The sequence below is a fragment of the Agelaius tricolor genome, unplaced genomic scaffold (assembly GCF_023055355.1).
Source record: "Agelaius tricolor isolate 1412-34295 unplaced genomic scaffold, bAgeTri1.0.p SCAF_5, whole genome shotgun sequence".
Classification (NCBI taxonomy): Eukaryota; Metazoa; Chordata; class Aves; order Passeriformes; family Icteridae; genus Agelaius; species Agelaius tricolor.
In genome coordinates, this window is record NW_027269265.1 from 6,559,971 (window position 1) to 6,576,971 (window position 17,001).

Sequence of the window (17,001 nt, forward strand, 5' to 3'; positions counted from 1 at the left end):
CTAGCAACCGGGCAACATCTGCTCCCGCTGGACCAATCCGCGCGGGGAACATCTGGGCACCCACCTCCGCGGGCTGCGGCCGGGAGGTGATGCGCTCCTCAGTGGCTGCAGGGACCCGCAGGAGCTGCCACCACCGCCGCCAGCAGCACCGCCGCCACCTCCTCCAGGAGCAGCGAGGGAAGGACGGAGCAGCCCTCCCTCCCTCTGGAGCCGGGGCTCGCCGGGTGAGTGACACTGCCCAGCGACAGCGAGCTGTGGCGTTGCCGGTGTCAGGGAGGTGGTGTGGGGCTTTGCTGGTGGGATCTGCTCCGAAGGGTTTAGCAGGTGGCTGCTGGCGTGGAGAGGAAGTTTTGCGTTTGTTTGGGAGCTCTCGTGGCTTTGCTGCAGCGCGGGAGAGGGAAGAGCCGGGGGGGAGGCTCCGCGCGTCCCGCAGTGCCACGGGCAGAGGTGCTGCTGCTCTGCCGGACTCTAGAAAAGGTCATTTCGATCAGAGTCCTCTTTTTACGGTCAGAGCTGAACTCTGAAAAGTAACCATAGCTCCTCTTTCCATCGCCTGTTAATGCTGTCATCCTCTGGGATGACACAACTGTCTAAATTTAGTTGTCTTATAGCTGCGAGACAAGAGTACACACACATACCAGCTCTGCTTTCCTTTCTCTCTTGCAGCATTTAGACATGTCTAATTTCGTTCATGTGCTCAAAAAGTCTGAGTGTCTCTGGCACACACGTGTAAAAGAGCAGAGTTTAGGTATACACACATATCTGTGGTGGTTTTTTTCCCCATGAGAGTGGGAGATGTTCTTACTACAGCGTGCCAAATACTTCACCCGGAAGGCAAGGCATCAGCCTGGAAAATGTATGTCAGGCAAACTCTGAAATGTGCACCCTGTTAAAGAGAAACGGGAATCTGACTTTCTCCAGACCTGTACTGCTCTGCAGGCAGTGTGAGTGTGTATGATAGAGAATTAATGCTGCTACTCAAAATAATGGCATGGTTTTAATAGCAGCCCTTTAGCTTTCCTCTGAGGTTGACAAGAATTAATGGAGAAAATAATGTGCCATTTTAAGAGGTGATTGGGGCAGAATTATTGTTCTAGCTCCAGAAACATCCGGATATTTAGAGGAGCAAGCTGTATTTTTGCAGCATTTGCTCTGAGTGGAATATAGCTACACCACTGAGAGACTGAAATGTTTTGGGTTTTTTTTTTTTTTTCCTTAATGTTTTATCTGCTTTCCTGATGTGTGAAAGGGACTCCAGAAAGCAAGGTCAAAGTTAGAGAATTGGGTGTAACATCAGAACTCTTATTTATCCCTGTTACTAAGCCCGGTGGGGATGCTGAAATAGCACTTTGTCCTCTTGCGGTCCAGCTGCTCGCCGTGTTTGTCCTGATTTTGCCACCTGAGCCATGAGTGTTTCTCCTTGATCCACCACGGCAGGTGACCCTTCAGCACTGCCGTGCTGCCAGAAATGCTCGCTGAGCCCGTGCGAGGGGGAAATCTTACCAGAACTGCTGAGGTTACCCCAGAACGACCCTTTGCAGACTGACTCCGCACCCTCAGGTAACTAACAAGTTTGCAAACTTCAGCTGGTTGGGCGGAGTGAGGGCATTTACCGGGATTAATGTCGAAAGGGGGTGAACCTGGAATTATTATTTTATTCTGTTGGGGAAAGCAGTGGGACTCCGAGGAGGGAGACAGGAATAGTCACTCAGCCATTAAAGTCTCATGCCTTCGTGCCCTCACGAGAGCCATTCAGATGCTTGTGCCTTGTACACATGTGTGCCCAGGGAGAATCTGCAATTAGGGAGGTCTGCAGAGCCATCAGCAAACTAAAAGGCGGCTTTAAAGTGCAAAGCCAGCAGACAGGAGTGCGGCTGGGGGTCCCCAGCTCCCCGTGAGGCAATGAAAGGGGGCTTGCTCTGGCTGATAAGGCTCGATATGCTTAGAAGGGCTGCCGTCGATTGGCATCGCGTGAAATCCCGGGGCTGGCATGTGTTTTCGATCCACATGTTCATCTGCCCGTGGTCCGGTAGCTTTGCATGATCAGCTGGGAATCCCACAGTGGGACCAGCTGCTTGTGCTGCCCTAGGAGAGGAGAAAAGCAGCAGCGGAGCATGTGAAACCAGGAGCACGTTTCAGCTGAGCACCCCCTAATTGCGAGTGCTCTGAAGGTTGGGGACGGGGGAGTTTATCACCCCAGTTTGACAGCAGAAGCAAGGACATGATGATGCGTCCTGCCATGTCAAAGTCACGTCTCCTGCTGATGATAAAGGCCGGTTTCTGTGTGCTCAGAAGCCTCAGGTTTTGTGTTGGAGCACGTAAGGGATGCTCAGCGAAGGTCTCCGGCTCAGGCAGCCGTAGCTCGCATATTGATCGCTCTCCTTCAGGCTGCGATGGGAACCCTGCAGGGCAGCGGCACATTTGAGTCACCAGCTCGGCGGGGCCGGCTCCGTGCTCACCCCCTGCAGATGTCTGCATCAACAACCAAACAGCATCGATCCCGACGAGCCCTTTCTCTGCAGCTCTGAGCAGGCAGGGAGGAATTTTCTTCCCGAGGAAAGGCAGGGGAGGTGCAGGAGCAGGCAGGTGTGGGGATGCTCCCAAGGGCTCACGTAACAAGTTCTGTGACGGGGCTTGCAGATGCCTCTCTGTTGTTTGAGATGCAAAGGCACAAGCTCAGGTGTTTTTTTCCTGGATGTTCAATAATTTTTTAAACTCCGTCTTAGCTCCTGTCTCGGCGAGGCTGCAGCCCCGTGGAAATCGCCCGGCATTAATTCACGCCGAGGAGGGGCTGCTGTCACCGGGGCGATGCAGGAGCGCAGGTGAAGCGACTTTGCTGCAATTTGCAGTTCAAACGGGAAGTTGCCACGATATAAATCTATTTCCAACCCAATTTAGATAAGACAGCCCTTTGTCCAAACACGCCTAATAACTCTGCGAGTACCACACCACAGAGCACCACAATTATTCCCGGAGAAACAAACAGGAGCGGACACATTTTGTTCTGTTGAAAGTACAATTAAAACCCCGGCGAAGCTGACCCTGAGAGCTCCCAGCCTGAGACAGAGGTAGCCCTTTATCTATTCCCCCACTGCCGCGAGTGGGATTTCTATTGCGAGCTCCCATTAGCGCTAATGGCAGCTCCAGCCGGTGTGCCCTGCATTCCGAGCAGGCACCGGCGGGATGCAGACACCGGGCATCCCTGGGCCTGCCGATCCCACAGTGCAAATTGCACCGAGCCCTCGGGGAGCAGCGGAGAGCTCGGGGCTGAGCGCTGCCGGGATGCTGGATGCGCTTTCCCGACGCTCATCCAGGCTGGAAGGACAAAGCTCAGGCTCGGGACTCGGCGCTGCGCTGGTTGGTCCCCGTGGGGAGGTTTTTGGCCCCGTGCCTTGACTTGTGGTGTAGCGCTGGAGAAAACGTAATGTGATTAAGATGTATCTGTCTCTGAGCTTGAGTGAGGCAGAGGCAGTGACTCACAGCACCTCGCTGGAGCTGTCAAAACACTTGGCTGGCGAGAATAGCCTTCCACACAAAAAGCACTGATTCAATGTGTTTATATTTAAACAAAACGCCAAGGGTCTGATTCACTGCGGCATTACTACAGCCTCGGGTGGCTGTAACCCCGGCCAAGCAGCTCCCAGGCACGCACAGAGCCGTGGAGAGCTGACTTCCAACGAGGGTTAGAGAAAGGCTGGGTCCTTGAGAGCCTCCTGCATGGAGAGGGGTCCCTGGAGGGCTTCAGCATCGCTGCTGGTGGTGAGGGCACAGTGCAAGGGCACAGTTGGTGCTCTCGCCCCCCTGAACCTGCAGACAGATGTGTGGGCACCAGCAGCAGCCACAAAAGGTGATGGTGATGAAATGAGTGGTGGTGGGATGGCAGCTGCACTGATCACAAGAGCAGCCCCTGAACTCCTCTAGAGCAGCCCTGGGATGGGACTTGGGTGCCTCCAGCTCCCTGTCTCACCCTGCAGGTGTGCAGGCAGCACCCCTTCCCTCCTGGGGAGCTGAGCTGAGCCACCTGTGACAGCCCCTGGGAGCTGCTGAGCTGGGCAAGTGGGTGCTCCAAGCTCTGCAGGTTTGGAGCTGCTGGGATTTGCTGACAGATGGTGTGGTGTTGAGCAGCTTGGGGCGACTTTGCTCCTCAAATGTAGTCTTTCATTTAAAACTGGGAACACATTTCAAGCCAAACTTACAGCCTAGAGATGCTCTTGGTGTTTGCTTGGTTGTTGTTTCTCTTCCTTGCTCCTAAACTAAGTTGTGGGTGCGGGGGTGAGGGGAGCATGACAACTTTGCTGCTTTACCTGATGTAAGGAATTTAAATTCAGCCAACCAGGGGTGTGTCCCAGGCTGGTGCTGAACCTAACCCCAGAAAGGGGATGCCAGCTGGGTGTGCAATGAACCCTCTGCCAGGATGGTCATGTGTGTCCCTCAGCAAAATACAATTTTTCTGTCTGCTCCTGCCAGCCAGCACCAGCCTCCAGCCTGTGGCATGTGCAAACCCACAGCCCTCCTTCCCTCCCAGACACAGGCTGCCAGAGCTCCTTCCCTTGTCCTGGCTCCCTGATGTCTCCTGCACCAGCTGTGCTCAGGGGATGCTGAATTTCACATCACCTTCCATCCCTGGGGCAGGGAGCAGAATTCCTGTGGCCTGGAGCAGCAAGGGAGAGTTTTGCATGGGGCTGGGGGAGCTGCAGAACTGAGCTGAGATGCTCTGCATGCTGTGGTTGTCTGTGCTGCCCCTGCACTCAGGGTGATTTTCTGCTTCCTCTGCACACAGGCAGTGATAGGGCTGTGCTCCCAGCCTTTTCCCTGAAAAGCACTAGGGAGTGTGTTTTAGCATTTAGAGGTTTGGTTTGAGGAAGGGACCACCTGTGTGCTGGCTTTGGCTCCTTTCCCAGCCCTGACAGCCTGGGTGGCTATGGGAATGTCACTTCATCTGTCTGTACCTTTGTCTTCCTCAGAGCAGTGTGAGGAAAGCTGAAATGTTCTCCCATCCCATGGCACTGGGAGGTGAATGCATTTGTTGTTGTGCTCAGATAACACAGCACAGTGGGGTTTCCACCTAGGAGAACACGATATCAGAGTAATTAAATATCCAGGCTGCCCAGGCTCTGGTGTAACTCAAATATTGGAATGAAACCTGCAAGCAGAGGAGGTTGCTGCACATGAATTTAAACCTGTGTTTGCAGCTATGCCAGTGGAGTGGTGAAGACCACAGCCCTGCCCTTGCCCTTGAGAGCTGAGCTGGGTGCTGGGAGCATCCCTGATGTGTGTGATGGTCCAGGGCAGCAAGAACCTTGACAGCCTTGGCAGTGTGGTCCCACTGTAAGAGCAATAGTCCCTCTCCTGGAGAAATGCTGCTCTGAAGTGCAATCCATGTCCTGATGGGTCCCAGAGCAGGGCTGAGGGGTTTTGACTCCAAATGGGGTTTTACTCCACCAGTCAGTTTTCTGCACAGACCTGCAGAATCCTTCATGAAAAACCTCCATCCCCACAGACTTAAAATTCAGTGAGAAAATGCAGGAGTCCTCTGACTGAAAGGATTTCTTCTTCAGCTCCTTCTTGTGGGTTTTTGATGTAGAATAAGGAAGGGAGGACTCATTGCTCCTTCCTGCCAGTGAAGGAATGGTTGTCAGTGCCTGGAATGGTTCTGTGGGTATCTCAGCACCCCCCAGCAGCAGCTGAGGCTCAAGGAACCCCTCATGCCCCATGGAAGGATCCTTCCAGCAACATGAGGTCTGTGTTCTGGCTGTGCAATACATTATTGCTTTTCTATTGTGTCAGGGAGCCAAAGCCTTTATTTCTTCAGAAAATCAAAGTTTCAAATGCTGCCATAAAGATATCCCAATTTGGGGAATAAAATATTTTCCATAGAACCTGACTTTGAGCTATTTTGTGAAGTGTCTCTGGATACTTTCTTCTCCTTTGATGTCTAAAGGATTGCCTTTAGACATCAGTATAATAAAGTTTTGGTTTTTTTTTTTTAATTTTTATTTTTAAAAAGTACATTTAAAAGCAAATAACAGAAATCTCTTATAAAAAGGAGGGCTTGAGAGGAGATTGTGCTTCCCAGAAAGGCACAGGGCTCCTCGTGTTTTCTGGTGAATAGCCAAGCAAAGCCCAGTCCTGGCTCTCACAGGGACCCAGTGCTCACCAGGCTGAGTACCACTGCAATTATGGACCTCATTAAGATGCTGAATTAGCACCTTAATGTCACCTTTCCAGGGAGATGAGCAAGCTCGGATCAGGCAGCCCAGAGTGCCCTGATCTTCTGCAGGGCTCAGCTCTGGAGGAACAGACCTCCCTGGGCTCTTGCCACAGGAAAAAAGCCCAATAATTCCTTTTCTTACCCCAAATGTTGAGCCTCCATCCTCTGTGCCCTGAAAAACTGAAGCCACCCGGGAAACAAACCCACTCCATCACCCTCCCACTGAACTCTCCTGCTCTTCTGAGACAACACCACCATCTAGTGCATGCACCCTGCATTGGCTTTCCAGGGAAGCCACGGAGCTCCGTGTGTGATGGGTGGAAATCAAACCCCAATCCTTGGCCCACACCCCCCAGCAGGGCACAGGGTCCCCTGTCCTGCACACAGGTGGCCCCATCCCGGTCAGGGACATTCCCATCTCAGGCATCTCCTGCCTGCTCTGTGGGGCTGTGGGTGGCCCTGACACCCACTCAGCTGTAGGATCAGGAGACCCTACCTGTGCCCAGTGCTATGGTGGTCACTCCAGAGAGGGGAGAGGGGCTGGCTGTGCTGGCAAGCCTCAGGGTGGCTGGTTCAGAGACAGCTTCACATTTTCCAGCCTCTCAACTGTTATTCCAGCGGGTTGAGGGCTGCAGGATGAGGCTGTGTGTTGACCCCCTCTGGATCCCTCCTTGCCCTGCACACCCCAGACTGTGATGCTGCAGCCACCCTGGCCAATACTGACTTTCTTTTTCCTCTTTTCTGCAGAGCTGATCTGATCGGGGCCTACCAAAGACATTAACGACGTCGAAAGTAGCTTACTTTAAGAGAAAATATGCAGAAGAAGAACATTTACATCAAGATTACCATGAGTATTGTCCAAAAGTGAGTATCTCTCCCACTCCAGACCCCAACTCTCATCCTAATTTCATTCCTTGAAAGATTACCATGAGTACTGTCCAAAAGTGAGTATCTCCCTCACTCCAGACCCCCACCCTCCCCCTAACTTCATTCCTTGATGCTAAAGACCCACCCATTTACTCCCCAGCACCTGATACTACCAGAGGACCGGACTTGTATCCTAAAACTGTCTCTGCAGAAACTGCGCTTCCTGGACGACCCCGAGGCCTATCTCCGTAGGTCTGTATTAATTAACAATCTGTTGAGGAAGATCCACCTAGAGACAGAGAGGGAGAGCTATGAATACTTTAAGGAGGCTCCGTGCTGTAGGACTGCCTACTCTGACGCACGAAAACGGCTGAAGCTGATGGTGCAGGAGTGCTGTTCCCAGTCGCTCTATTATGAAGAGCTGCACTCGTATCGCATCGTGCCTTACTCCGCAGAGAGCGCCGTCTACGGCATGGGCTACACGGGCAGCCACCTGGAGCAAAATTCTCAGTTGCTTATTTATAAAATGAATTAAAAAGTAGCTGTTAGACCCACTGATGTTTGTTTCTGAATGCTTGGACTGCTTGTTGAGGTGTTGAGGTGAGGCACTGATTGCAGAGGTGTTTGCGATGATCATCGGGAGGCGGAGAGGGAGCTGAGTGGAAGGTGCTTTGGATAATGCTCTGTTAACCCCCGGTGTGAAGCACCTTGCTGTGCACACAGAGAGGTGCAATACAGAGGTCCTAAACCTGCAGAGACTGCGTGCAAGGTGGTTTGTAGAAACAGAGCTGCACTTGAAGTTACCTGTGTGTAGATACGGATGCTCCCAATCCCTTTCGCAGTTAAATTCCGCCATCCCCGGTGCAAGGGGAGCCCCCGAAGCAGTGGAGTAGTCTAACAGTGAGGAGCAAAACACAAGTTATCTGCTGTAAAAGTATAGACAGAAAGTTTCTTTGAGAATTGCTTTGACCATGAAGGAGTCAGTGCCAAAGGAATCAGTCTTTAGCTTAGGATTTTCAGAGACTGAACTCGCTTGCTACTTACAGACACTCTGTACTGAGATTTGCAAGGGTTTGTGGGTTGGTTTTTTTAAAAAATAATTGCATTCACTTTTTACTTATATTATCTCTTAGCTGGTATCTACTTTGCTATTTTAATAGAAACCAGAATGACTCACAGGAAAGATTGTTTCTTCAGCCCATCATCAGTGTTCCCTTAACTTCATTTGCCTCTTTCCCTAGCTGTTTCCCTGAATACTTCTTTGCATGCTAATTTGCTGTTTGGCCCGAGGTTCACACTGGTGCTAGGGAATAGACAGCAATTTCTTTTTATGTGGACTATAAAAGGCAGAAAAACAATGATAACTCTCATAGATAGAGAATGAATGTATCTGACAGATGATGGTAAGACCTCAGAGGCTCTCCTGATAAAACTGCTCAGCATTAGTAATAATGTTTCAGGTTAAGTGAAATGTCTAATTTCAATCTGGGAATTAACTTTAAAATATGTAAATATATATATTTCACAAGCTATGGCATGTGGGATGTTCAGCAAACAGAATGACTACAAGTGGAAAGTTTCACAGCTGCCAAAGCTACGTCATGAAAATACCAAAGAGTAACATTAGGGAAAGGATGAAGCTCCAGCAATGGGGCCAGAAGCAGAGATTGCACTATAATCTGGGGGAATGTGATTAATGAGCCTGTAAATTAGCTGTCAGGGACCTGCATCCCAAAACTGCTGAACACGAGATGGTTCAAAGCCTGTCAAAGTCCTACAGGTCTGTTGGCTTTGCCTCGCTGGCTATCACCACTTTAAAGCTTTAAAACAAAGTAAATAATAGTGCACACTCAGCTGGAGGCAGATATATATATATATACATATATATATACATATATATCTAAAAACCAAAATTTTTATTTGTTTTGAAAGGCTTTGCTCTTGCAGATGTGGCTGATGCTATCTCTGAAGCATTATATAGTGTGAACAAATACTGTGGCTTGCCAGGAATGTGCTTTTTGTGTCAGATTCCTCCTGTCACCCTGCTCAGAGCACCCTGGTTGTGTGTGTCACACATACCATCATAGCTCCCAGGCACGTCTTAGTGCTGGAGAAAAGGCAAAAGCAGAAAGGTGTGAAGAACAAAGTTAACTCTGGTATCAGTAGTTAGAAGTCAGTACAGGTTTAGGAGATAGAAGGAAGCAGTAAAATCCAGATTTTTTTTTTTTAATGAAAAAAAAAAATAATGTCAGCAGTGTAATTCAAAACAAGGATAACCTGCAAACTGGAGAATATAAACATCTCAGATACTGTGGGAAGGCTGAAAAAACAGGGCAGTGCTGTTTGGGAGGTGCTGCTAGTCATGATGAATGTTCAGATCTCTGTTTTTGCTTTGAGACAAGTCATATTTACTTATCTTTTAGAAAAGGCTGTCTTTCAATCCTCAGCCAGTGCAGTTCAGCCTCAGAGCTTCCTGGCTGTGCATGGTTTGATTCCTGCTGCCCCTGGGCTCGCACCAGCCCAAAATCACGCAGCTGGTCCAGTTGCATGATTTGAGAAATGGTTTCAATGTGGTTTGAGAAATTTCCAATGGGAAGGGGCCATGCCCACTTCAACAGGGGGCTAGGAGAGCCCAGGCTGCTGGTCAGGGGTGTGGGACAGCCCCAGTATGACCAGTAAGAGAAGAAAAGAAGCCCATTTGCTGTTGTCAGAGGTGCCATTATCCCCCAGGAGCTCTCTGGCCTCCATGGCACTGGAACGCCTTGTGCCACCCCAGGGCTGGGGGAATGGTGAAGGAAAATTACTCCTGTCTTCTGATTTTTCAAACCATGTAATTTTCCACTCTGAAGTGGTTTGAGTTATGCATTTTTTTCCCTCTTTGTGTCCATTTTCACTTGATTTCATAACGATCCAGCATGTACAGGAAATGCTTAAATGCTTCTTTTCTCTCGCTGACTGACTTTTTATATTCATAGGATGGCTCTGACTTGAATAAACAAATCTTTTAACTTAAAATTAGAAATGTTTCAATGAAATGAAAAAAGCTCAGTAGGATCAAAGTCTTTAACCTCACCTGAACAAAAAAAGACATTGGCCCTGTCAGATTCACCTTTGAAGAGGTTCTTTGCCTGCTGAAAGAGGCAGATACTTTCTTGCCTATTGAAAGCTTCTCTGTGAAGGCATTGTGATAACTGAACAGATGTAACAGACAAAAATCTGCATCAGGTCACAAAACTCCTTGGGCTACCTAGGACAGAGGATGATAATTTACTCATGTTTTTCTCATGTGCTGTTTTCTTGAAGAAAACACATTGTCTCTAATTTTTTTTAATTTTCACTTGCTCCAGGAGCTCTTAAAATGGATTATTTCTTTCCAGAGAACAAATTGAGTTTTTTATGGTTGACTTTTTGATATGGCATTGAATCAAAGGTTCACTATTCTATATGCTTTAAGTCTGCTTCAGTTTTTACTGCCTTCTGCTTTGCCCAGTGATTGGTGCTGCTGAAAAGTGGGTCTGAAAATTTTGATTTGAATGCTTAAAAATAGTTTATGGGGTGATAAAGAAGTAAAAATGTGCAATAACATTGCAAGTGACTCCCAAAATATTTGACACTTTTTGAATTATACACTTATATTGATATTAACACTTAGTTGCCAAGTTACTGGGTACCAGCATTTTAATACAGCTACATACAGTGATTTTTCTTTTTTGGGTTTGTAGCTACAGTTCAGCTCTTCTGGCTTCTGATGTGAGAATCTGTCTGTAGGTGGTCAACTTTCAGTGAGATGGATTTTTATATATATATATATATATATATGTTATATTATGACTGCATTAGGAACTCCTACATATGGGCTATGTTTGCACTGGATGTAAAGAAAGTCCTTGCTTCCCTTTGACTCAGTTGCCTTGGAGATGGAATATTCATCAGAGAGAATATAGATGAGCTGGGTAACAAGGACAGACTTGGTGAGGAGAGCTGATCATTTCGAAAATGACTGGCTTAGGACATTTCATTTCCACCTGGACATGGGTGGGGTCTGGTGCAGAACCCCAACATTGAGTTTGAGCATCCCGCCCTAGTGCAGGTGTCCCCACCCACGGCAGGAGGGTTGGAACCTGACGGTCTTTAAGGTCTCTTCCAACCCAAACCATTCCATGATTCCATGATTCTGTGACATTAGGGCCCTGATCCTGTAAATGCTTGGGTTATCACCTGATTTCCTCACTCAGAGCCTGTTGCTGGAGCCTGAGAGGCTCCTTGTGTGCTTGATGCTCAGCATGTGCATGAGCTTGTGCGGGGCTGGGGCTGCCAGATCCCCTCAATCGCCACGTTATCGGTGACAGTGACCCCTGAGCTGCTGCTTCAGCTCTCCAACACATCTCTCTTGCACTGTAAATTGAACTTCTGTTTTCCAATGAATGTGTTGAGTATATGGACTATTGTGCCTTAAAGTCCCACCCTCGTACGAGCCTCTGTAAATGTTCTGTAAATCTGCAAACCGTCCATCGCTGGTATCTCTGTGCACTCTCTCCAGATCTGATTTGGTACTTGGCAGGACCTTGGGAAACCCAACCCTGACCTCAGTTTGCCATGAACACAAGAGGGGATTTGCCAATTCCCTCTTTTCTTTATTCAGATTGCTTTCCTCTCCGACATTCATGAAATTCTGTTTTTCTGGTTTCTGCCATAGTTGGGCTCTGGGCCACCTGCAGCACCAGGAGCCCCTCGTAGGAACTCAGAAAGTTGTAAAAAAATTGTCTCCAGATTTTAAACACCACCTGTGGAATGCTCCCAGGAGGGAATCACAGCTGCATATAGCAACTGTGGCAGGTGATGTCAAGTATATCATCATATATTTGACACGATTGACAAAGCAGAGAAGGGAACACCTATTTCTATTGAAATGCATGAGCCTGCATTATGTTAAATACGTGGTGATTATACACCAAATAATTGGAATAATACCTACTGGTTCTGTAAAAAAAAAAGAAGCTTTTTAATGTTTAAAATTACCTGGGACCTGACTGAAGGTTTTTATGAAATTGTTTTCTAAAGTGATAGTAGAAAAAAATGTATATGTATTTTAAATATACGTATGATGTGCATGTTATTAATAAAGATCTATTTCTATTGAACCAGATGGACTCTTGTTGGTTGTATGTTGTTTGGTTTACAAGTTAACATGTAATGTTTCTAAAGAAAAGTTTCTAACTCCATCAATTCCTAAAAAACAAAAAACTTACAACCACAGATTCTTTGAAGGACCTGGATCAGAGAGTGAACCTGGGGTAACTCCTCTGTCATTCCCTTGTCCTGCCCTGATCCCATTGTTTGCATCCCAACTTGCCTCTGGACTTGCAAGACCCTTCTTCTTTTCCTTGTTTATGTATTTTATTTCAAAATCTGCAAGAAATTATTTTCCTAATAATATTCTGCAAGGCATGTTCCAGATGCTACCAAAGGGTCAAAGCTAAAATAGTTAGCTTTTGGAGCCTTTCAGAAAAATGGGATTTTTTTACTAAAAATCCTGATTATGATGGAAAGATCACCATCTTCCTTATCCTCAGGAATTTTCTTTAGAATTCTTTTCTTGAAGAAGCTGAAGTGCAACACTGAACATATTGAAGAGATACTTGAAAAGGAGAAATATTTACAAAGGATGGGCTTTCCCCTGTGGGCAGGAGCCTCTTGAGGCAGTCACAAGGAAACATCTTCTAGGGCCAGGTGCTTCAGCCCCCATGTCCAACTACAACTTGGTTACTCCCTGGGCTGCAGGTCCAAGTTCTGTCCAAGTAAAGACAGAACATCCCAACCAGGTGCCATAGGCACAGCAGCACACCAGTCGCCTCCTCTGAAGCTGTTGCATCAGGAGACAAGAGCTGGATGTTTCAACCTGAGGGCAGCTCTGAAACCATTGATCCTGAGCCCCCTACATGCCTCATGTTGAATGTGGTGTTGCCAGGATTAGCAGCCACCACTCAGATCCTGGGGTGTTCCTTATCAGACACAGTCCTTTACCTCTCTCTGAACCACTCCTCTTTTTAACCAAAATCAATACCTAGACCTTGGTCTGGGGATGTGCATATCTTAGAGGAATGGGCTTGCTGCATGTCAGAAGTTTGAACCTGTTTTTGTGTGAATGACCAAGGATCTCTGGCACAGATAAATATCTTCAAATGCCCAAAATTCCTCCTGGATGTAGGTACTCAGTTTGATAACTGGGAGTGGGGTTGTGGCCCAGCCTCATCCCCAGTGGGTGCAGCTGTGAGAAGCAGGTGAGAGCACTGACAGCAACAAGCCATGAAGTGCCCAGGGGCACTGACCAACCACCAAGGGGAACAGAGGGCACACAGGTGCAGTGCATGAATAGGAGGGGGATAAAAGGTTGGGCTGAAGAACAAGAAGGGTAGGTTCATTGCAGCATTGAGAAGTGATGTTGTTTTGTATGAGTTGAAGCTTTCTGAAATTGTTTGAGCATACTCTGTGTATCGTGGCTGTCTTAGCTATGACACCTGGGCACCTTGGTAGGAGCTGCCACTTCTGAGGATTTGCCACACAGGTAAGGATTTGCCACACAGGTAAGGTGTGCTGAGGCTTCCTTGGCCCGTTTGTGTGGAGAATTGCCTTAGTGTGGAAACCAAAGGCATTGGAGCAGCTTCCCACCTCCCAGAACAGAGGCACTGGCTTATCCAACACAGGCAAACTCTTTCCTGCTATGGATCCTTTCAAGGTCATGTGGATCATCCTGCCACAAAACAAATTCAGCTGCAGACTTAGGGTGGGGTCCTCTGTGCCAATTCCTCTGCTGCTTAAGGAGCTGATGAAAATACCATGGCTAGACCATTGTGGGCTAGCTCTACACTCAGCTGTATTTTCTTTTTAGCTCTTTACAGCCACTTTGAATTGAAGTAGCTGCTGGGCTGCCCTACCCTGGCACTGCTAGCCCTGGCACAGGACCCAGGGAACCCAGCTGGGAGCTGTAACTCATCATTACATCCCACCCTGGGTGCATTTCAGGGCTTAATTAATCCAGGCCCCAAGATAAGCAGTGCCTGGCCAAGCCAGGTGATGCTTTGAGTGCTGAGCAGAGCCCTGCAGCTTCCCAGTCCAGTGGAGGCTCTGCTCTGCCTTGCTGCCCACAGGCTGATGTGCCACTGATGGGAAATTGTCCCCATTTAGGCTGAGTGGTGCCAAATTGTAGCTCTTACTGGTTGAAGGAGTCTTTTTTTTTTGGGACATAAACTGCTCAGTGGAAATCAATGCCAATTTGCTGCAAGGAGGTTTGTGTGAAACATCTGCTGCCAGGAGAGAGGAAGGATGGCTGGAGAGGAACAGGTCTTTCTCCCTGTAATGTGCCTGAATCACCTGTTCATAGTGGGGAAGCTGTAATTGCTCTCCTGTGTTTGAGGCTCAGGGCCATGCAGACATTTCAGGTGTGCTGGGGCCACCCCATTACAGAGCTCCCTGGGTTCTGTGCCAGCTGCTCCATGGATCTGGGCTGGCAGTGCCAGGGTAGGGCAGCCCAGCACAGTCTGGGCACCTGACAAACCCACAACCCTTGCTGGGATGCTGGGGGGAGCCACAGGAGTTTTGGGACCATCAATCCCACACTCAGAAAGCATTGTAAAAGGCTGGATGCACCATGGGATGATATTCCAAAAGGCTGGATGGACCATGCCCCAGGCAGACAGGGTCTCTCCCAGAGCTCCAGTGAAGGCAAGGGTGGCATCTCAATGTGGTATTATCCAGGGAAACATTGGGATTTTGCAGGTAGATGGAATTTCAGGGTGGGACTCTGTGAATGCACCCAGTGTGACAGTGCCATAAGGTCCTGCACTGTGTTAGCAGGCATTAATGCAGGTCCTGCATGGCCAGGTGTAGAGTGTGATATCCCACAAAGATATCCCACCATGGGATATCTCACCTTTTGGTAATGGAATCAGAGTGCTGTTCCTGATGATCCCGATGAGATGGGTCACTCGCTTACCGCATTAGTGTAAATAGCTTTTTTTTTCTGCAAAATTTTGTGTCTAAGGTTAATGAGCATCTTAGTACCCTTTAGGAGCACAGGTCTATCTGCAGATAGCTGTGGTGAAGACAAATCTGCCCTGGAGGAGAGCCAGAGATTGGGTCTGGCTGCTGCTCAGACAGGTGCAGAATGCAGAGGTGTCCTAGGATGATGTTATGATGTTTGTATCCCCATTCATGTGTTCTGTTTATGTTGGATATCATATTCTGTGCCTTCAAGACTGGCCCTGAAGAGTGAAAGTTTTGTTTGGGTTTTCTTATCAGCCTGGTGGACACACAGACAGGGCAGTACATGGTGCTGCTTTTGCTTTTCGCTTTGCTCTCTCTCTCTTGCTTCTGCTTGCTCTTGCTTCTGCTCATTAGTTAGTTTAGCTAAACAGTCCAAATTTCTTCCTGGACTGTTTCTCCTTCCCTTTTTGGACCCACTCGAGCCTGCTCCGGGCTGGGGCCTGGCAAACACCGCGAGTTTGCCCCTTGTGGCCGAGCGGGGCCTACTCTGGGCAGCAGCTGCCCCAGCGCCGGAGGGACTGAGAACAGAGCGAGCACCCCCAGAGAGACTTTCTGAATTTGTCATCTTTTTCAGAGCAGTGACAGAGTGGTGTCACCCAGGATTGTTCATTTTGTGTGCTGGGGGGTGCTGTGCCTGTTAAATAAACAGGTTCTTTCCACTTCTCTCTGAGGAATCCTTCCCGACCCGGTTGGGGGGAGGGGCCATGCGGTTTCTGGAGGGGCCCCCTTTGGAGATTCTCTCCCAAATTTGCCCTAAACCAGGACAAGACGTTTGGGAGCCCCAGAATTAGGACAAAAAACCTGGTCTGGACGTTCTCAATTCCCAGAACACTTTCACTTGCTACCAAGTAGTTCCTCTTCTCCTGAGATTGTTTTACCTGACAGTTTGTGTTCTGGGAGATGGGTCTGAGTGAAGACACGACCAGGGGCTGATGCACTGGCTCAGAGCTGAGCTGTCTGCTCTGGTTCCACATGGGATAAAAAATCAATGATGGAAGGGAGACTTGTCATGAGGCTGGAAAAGCCCACATGGCTCTTGAATTTGCAGTTCTCAAGGCTGGGATCACCTGGAAAGTGAGGGCAAGCTGCATACAGCACAAGGCTGTAGTAAATCTGATGCTGGTACCCTGGGTACTGAGCCTGCCCCCAGGACACCTTGTCCCTTCCTCCCCGGGCAGATCCCTGTTCCCCCAGCGGTGCAGGGCGGGTTTTGGGCCTGAAGATGGCACTGCTACATTGGAGGATTGCTGGAAAATTGCTGTCGTGGAACTGCGTGGAAAGCAGGCGGGCAGAGCAGCTGAGAGGGGCTCAGGTGAGGATGCAGTGGTGGGTTGGGGCTCAAAAGACTCTGTTACCCACTGACAGGCCACCCCCAAACAAGGCTGTCTCTTTGCAGCATCATCCTGAGTTTTTCCTTAGCTTTTGGCCCCAGAGGGGGTCTGAATCTTGCTAGCTTGGTGTAAACTCTCTCCTGTGCTCTCTTAAGAAGCTGTAACATGTGTGTTGTTTGCTGAGCTCTGCAGAGGTCTGATGTGAGCAGGACAAAATGCGAGGAGCTGCTCTAATTTACAGGGAATAATTCCCTTCTTGCTCTAGTGGTGAGAAGAAGGAATGGAGTGTGACCCAGGCTCTGCCCAGGTGCTCACATCATGTAAAACAGCAGTGGCCAGAGCCAAAAGGTGTGAATGAAGTTGTCTTTTTTGGGCTCCTTCTCTCCCTTCCCTTCACTTCTTGAAGGACCTGAAGAAGCAGAAATGATCCCTAATTTGTGCAGGTAAGAATTAGACCCTGCAGGAAGGGAATGATGACCTTCCCTGACCCCTGGATGAGCAAGGTGTCCCAGATCTGTTGTCTGACCATCAATTTTGGCTCTGTTTCAT

At 48.7% G+C, this 17,001-nt stretch overlaps 1 long non-coding RNA gene across 1 annotated transcript; it reads left to right on the plus strand.

The window, feature by feature from the left end:
• Window positions 1-39: 39 nt before the first annotated feature.
• LOC139589688 (uncharacterized) lies at window positions 40-12,219 on the plus strand. The gene is made up of 4 exons (XR_011679094.1): window positions 40-224; window positions 1,438-1,560; window positions 6,959-7,075; window positions 7,239-12,219. It is a non-coding gene; the product is annotated as an uncharacterized lncRNA (long non-coding RNA).
• Window positions 12,220-17,001: the final 4,782 nt, after the last annotated feature.